Below are 6,000 nucleotides of genomic sequence, written 5' to 3' on the forward strand. Positions count from 1 at the left end.
AGCAGGAGGTTGGGACAGGAAAACTCCACCTACACACACACACACACACACACACACACACACACACACACACACACACACACGAGAGAGAGAGAGAGAGAGAGAGAGAGAGAGAGAGAGAGAGAGAGAGAGAGAGAATGAGAGAGAGAGAGAGAGTTACAGATCAAATGAAGCTCAGTCGTGGCACATTCAGGAAGCAGAGGCAGGCAGATCTCTGTGAGTTTGAGTGCATCTTGGTATACAAACTGAATTTCAGGCCAGTCAGAGCTACATAGTGAGACCTTGTCCTAAGAAAAAAAGAAATTAACACACAGTGTTGTCTCCTCAATGAAGGAGATGTATACCTGTTTTCTACCTGCAAAGCTAGGAATGGATGTTAGTTAGTAGCCTGGCATTCTGTGTTATCTACAGGGCCAGGCCATACCTGAATCCCCCAATATCATGTTTGTTTTTCCCAGACTCTGCCTCACTAGGCTTTCATCTTGAGCATTGTTTCTCAGTCAACAAATCCCATTCTCATGGGAGATGATGTCACTTGTACTTTGCAACAGCCTAGGTGACCTCTGAGCCACCTGTAGGGTCAGGCCACTCCTGGCTACCCCAGACTTTTATGTTTATATCAGTTGTTCTCCCTAGACCCTTGTCTTGAACACTGTTTCTGAGTCAACAGTAACCATCTTTATGGAAGAGGCCAGACACTTTGTAAAGAGTTTTGATGTAAATGTATCTGAAGCTTTGTTGTACACATGGGATTGAGTTGTCATCAGGAAACTTTTCCCCCCAAATCATGCTGTGCTTAAATATGGCTAAAATAAACTGCTCAGGGTCAGACTAGAGAAGTTTGAACCAATACCAGCTACTGAGTTGTGTTGAGCTGGATTCCTTCTTGCCTCACATGGATTGTTACTCTGCTAATCCTGGTGTTTGCAGAGACCCCCACAGATATTTACATTTTCCATCATATACTGTAGATTTGTTTTTCAATTTTTTGCTTATTAAATACGGTTGGCCTGAAGTGATGGCTTAGTGGTTAAGGAACTCCAGCTTCAGATCTGATGCCCTCTTCTGGCCTCCATGGTCACCTTGCATGCATGTGTTACAAACTCATGAAGACACACACACATACAGCTACCTAATAAATCTTTAAAAAAAAAAAAAAACAAGTAAACATCTTTATCGTTTCTTATTCCCCATTTGAATGAGCAATGCCATAACATGATGCAACAGCAGAATGCACAGAACTGTATACGGTGAAAAGCTTGCTCCCAAACCAGTTCTCTTCCCGTCTGGTTAATCATTTCTTACTCATTCTCGAGTATTTTCTTTGGTAAACAGCAATTCCAGTATGCATGCCCCTTAGCAGAGGTCATGTAGGGCCACTCTGCTCTGTGCTCTCCTTTATCCCTTTACATTAACAATGTATCTTTTGTATACCCCCCCATCCCTTTACAAAGAGCTTCCTCATTTTATAGCCTCATAGGGTTTCATTGTATGTATCATACTGATGGACATTTAGGTTATTTCCAGCATGGTACTGCAATAAACAAAACCACAGTAGGCAATGCCAGACTTACCTCATATTTGTCATGTACAAGTGAGCTCTAAGGTAAATTTCTGGAAATGGGATTGTTGGGTAAAGGCTGTGCAGTTATTACTTAGGTGGATAATGGCAGATTGTCCTCTACAGAAATTGTACCAACTCATACTTCTACCATCAATGCCTGAATATGCTCACATAGGTAGGACATTATCAGACTTAGATTTTTATTTGTTTGTTTTTTTCTAGAGCTGAGGACCGAACCCAGGGCCTTGCGCCTGCTAGATAAGCACTCTACCACTAAGCTAAATCCCCAACCCCCAGACTTAGATTTTGTCCAAGTGGTAGGTGAAAAGTCCCACCCTGGTAATGTTCTGGTATTTCTCTTAAGGATGATATTGAGCATCTTATATATATGAATTAGAAGCATTTGTGTTTCCTTTCCTGTGAACTATCTGTTTTTTTTTTTGTTGTTGTTGTGTTTTTAAAAGCTTTTAATCAATCGATTGATTGATTGATTGATTGATTTCTGTGTATGCCTGTGGAGGTCAGGACAGTTCGCAGGAACTGGTGCTCTCCTTCCCCTCTTGTGGGTGTCAGGGATAGAACTCAGGTCTTCTTCTTGGCGGTGAGGGCCTTTACCTGCTGGGCCTTTTCTCCAGCCTCCTTTTACACCGTGAAGACTGTTTTGTTCCTGAGGGCTTTGCTGCTGCGACCGTCACTATGGCTGGGCTCCTTAGGCTGACGTGGGTCACAACAGCAGAGTGTCCTCATTGCTGGGGCCCCAGGCTTTCACATCAGTGTTCTCTGGCTACTTGGTGGTGAAGCCTCTCAGGTGAGTAAGTGCACGTGAGAACGTGTACAGGGCTCCAGGCTGTCTTGCTGGGAGACCTTAGGAGATCACGATTTTGTTAGAGCTCCATGAGGAATCCTGGGGACTGGTTCCACATCAATCTAATCCTACTACCCACTTTTTTAAAAAGTTTATTTTTATACTATGTATATGAATGTTTGTCTTCATGCACATATGTGCACCGTGTGTGCCTGGTATCTGAGAAAGCCTGAAGAGGGTCACCGTGTGGGCCTGGTATCTGAGAAAGCCTGAAGTTGGATCTCCTGGAACTGGAGTTGCCAACAGTTGTGAGTTGCCACGCAAGTGTTGGAACTGAACCCAGGGTCCTCTGCAAGAGCACGTGCTTTTAATCACTGAGCCAGCTCTCCAGTTCCCTACTACCCATTTTATAAGTAAACAAGCTAAGTCAAGAGATGGTGGATGAGTTGTCTATACCACATAACACTGAGAATCAGACTGTGGAGTTAAGATACATGGAAAGTTCCCAGGTGCCTATTTGAGAATCAGCAGCACGAGCTGGCCAAGTCATCTCTCTCTATTGATACAATGAAATTAAAGATAGAATAGGGGCTGGGGAGATGACTTGGTGGATGAAATGCTTGCTGTTTAAATGGAAGGACCTGAGTTCGAATCCTCAGAAACTACATAAAAGCCCAGCACTGCAGTGTATATCTATAATCCCGATACTTCTATGGGGATCCTGGTAGTCATAGACAGGACACAGGTTCTTCTATCTCAAGCACCATAAACATGTGAGTAAATAAGAAAATATGTATAATTTTCTAGGTCCTTTTTTTGGTGTGTGTATTGAAAACAAGGACAGGGGTTGGGGATTTAGCTCAGTGGTAGAGCACTTGCCAAGGCCCTAGGTTCGGTCCTCAGCTCCAGAAAAAAAAAAAAAAAAGAAAAGAAAACAAGGACTAGGTAGATTGGCAGACACAGAACGTCCTGATACAAACCAGGTACAGCTGGATGAAAGAAGAAGGTGTGGTGGGTCCCATTCACTTCGTTTGTAACCATTTCTGAAGGACATTGACAGCACATGCGTCTACACGTTGGTGATTTTAATGTTCTTGATTGTTGTAGAATAGTATTTCAAGGTGTGTTACATTTGTTTATGCTCTGGAACATTTGTTTAATGATGCAAAGATGTGTTTGATGAAATAAAATTCACTTGTGGCCAGGAGGCTGAGTCAGTGATAGCTGACAGGAAGTGGTAGGGAGGAGCCCGGTGAGAACGGAGGGCGAGAAGAAGCACGGGGGTGAGGGTGGGGGTGAGGGTGGGGGTGGGGGTGGGGGTGGGGGTGGGGGTGGGGGTGGGGGTGGGTGGGGGGGTGGGGTGTCTTTTGGAGGAAGAGAGCAAAGAGAGGAGGTGAGCTACCTGCTATCCAGCCTTCTGAAGAGCAGAATTCGACCTTAACCTTTGACTCTTGAGTTCTTTAGAGGGACGGAGGTTTAGTTACGTTCCCTTCATAGCTTTGCAGGAGTCGGAGCTGAGGGAACAGACTCCCTCCGCTGCGGGCCTTGCTGCCTCATCGCTGCTGGTGGTGGAGCTGCAGCTGCTGATTCTGACAGCTGTGGCTTAAAAGGCAGCAGCCATTGGGAAAAAAAAAAAAAAAGGACAACTCTTGATCATTTTTCTCTTAGACATATTTAGAAAAATAATACTGGGGATGGAGAGGACACTCAGTGGTTAAGAGCACTTGAGGCCATTGCAGAAGACCCTGGTTTGGTTCCCAGCACCCACATGGTGGCTCCCAACTACCTGAAAGTTCAGTTCCAAGGGTTCTGTGCTCTCTTCTGCCCTCCTTGGGCACCAGGCACTCATGTGACTGACACACACACACACACACACACACACACACACACACACACACACACACACACACATTTGGGCAAAACACTTATAAGTCCACATAAAATAAATAAATCTAGAAAAAGAATACAATATCCTGAACTAAGCCTAGCTGGCAGACCAGCTACTAGGAATGCCGAGGCATTGAGATCAAGAGTTCAAGACCCACCTGTTCTAACAGTGGACTCAAGGCCCGTGTGGTAATTTAGTGAGACCAGGTCTCAAAATAATAATAATAATAAAAAATAATACAAGGGTTGGGTTAAAAAATAATTTAATGGTCGAGCACTTGTCTACATGAGTGAGACCCCGGATTCCACTCCCAGTACCTCAAAAGTAAATAAACAGAATGGAATGCGATTGTAAGAGCTGCAGAGCAGGAATGAAAGACTGTTAGCAAAACAAGTTGTACCTCTGCATCCATTAATGATGGAGCATGGGGAGAGCAGAGAGCAGCAGTACCTCCTGAATTAGACCCCCAAGCCCCATAAAGTTAGGTGTGCAGGCTGGACAAGATGGTGTACACCTTTAATCCCGGCTTCAGAAGGCAGCAAGTTCCAGGCCAGCCAGGACAACAGTGAAACCCTGTCTCAGAAGAAAAGGAAAGAAAAGTCTAGACATAGCAGCATATACTTGTAACTGTAGGGCTGGGGTGGGGACAGAGACAGGGAGATCCTAGAGCTCAATGGTCAGCTAAAATGATGAGCTTCAGGTTCAGGGAGAGACCATATCTCAAAAATGTAAGAGAGAGGAAGATCCCCGGAGCTGACATCTGGCTTACACACACACACACACACACACACACACACACACACACACACACACACACACACGATCATTATGGGCATTAAGCACATTACTTCTTAGTTCTTCTCTGGAGTGAGGAGGTCTCCATGGGTATAAGCTTACTCTTTTTAGCACAGCCTTTAGTGTGACTATTTTGCTTGATTAACCTTGTTTTCTTTAGTTATAAAAGTAACATGGAAACGTGGGAAAAGAGGAAAAGCTTCCACCGTAGGAAATGCAAGCTGGACAAAGTCTTCCCTTGTGCCCATGCCTGTATTATGTTGTGTCCTTTCACAAGCTGAATCCTCAAAGTAACAAGGAGTAGGGGACTGTAGGAGGTGAAGAGGTCACGAAGGCAGAGCACGTCCTTATAAAAGATTAGTGCTCTTGTTTAAAAAGGCCCCAGACGGAGTGGGGCTCACACGGCACCACCCCTAGTTGAGGGCCTTTGGCAGTCGATGGCTGCCAGGGAATGGAGAGGCCACTAGTCGGTTGCCCATGATCCAGTGGGTGGCCCCACATTCATCTCCCTGCAGGCAGCATTCAACGGACTCAGATTAATAACCAAAGAAAAGGAGGAGGGAGGAGGATTCATTGGAGGATGTCCAGAGGAGAGAGAAGAGACAGTAGAGGAGAGATATAATCAAATATATGCACAAATATAATGTACACATTATATACATCTATAAAATTGTGAAAGGCTGGAGAGATGGTTCTGTGTGGGCATCACTGACTATCCTTCCAGAGGACCTGGGTTTGATTCCCAGTGTCCACATGGTGGCCCACAAATGCCTGTAACTCCAGTTCCAGGGGATCCAGCACCCTCTTTTGGCCTCTGAAGGCACCAGGCAGCCATGTGGTGCACAGGCACACATGTAGGTAATACGCCGTACACACACAGACAGAAAGCAATTGTCAAAGATGAAATTAAAGAAACGTGTTTTAAAAAGGTCCCAGAGGACTTCCTTG

This window comes from Peromyscus maniculatus, chromosome 7, assembly GCF_049852395.1.
Source record: "Peromyscus maniculatus bairdii isolate BWxNUB_F1_BW_parent chromosome 7, HU_Pman_BW_mat_3.1, whole genome shotgun sequence".
Lineage (NCBI taxonomy): Eukaryota > Metazoa > Chordata > Mammalia > Rodentia > Cricetidae > Peromyscus > Peromyscus maniculatus.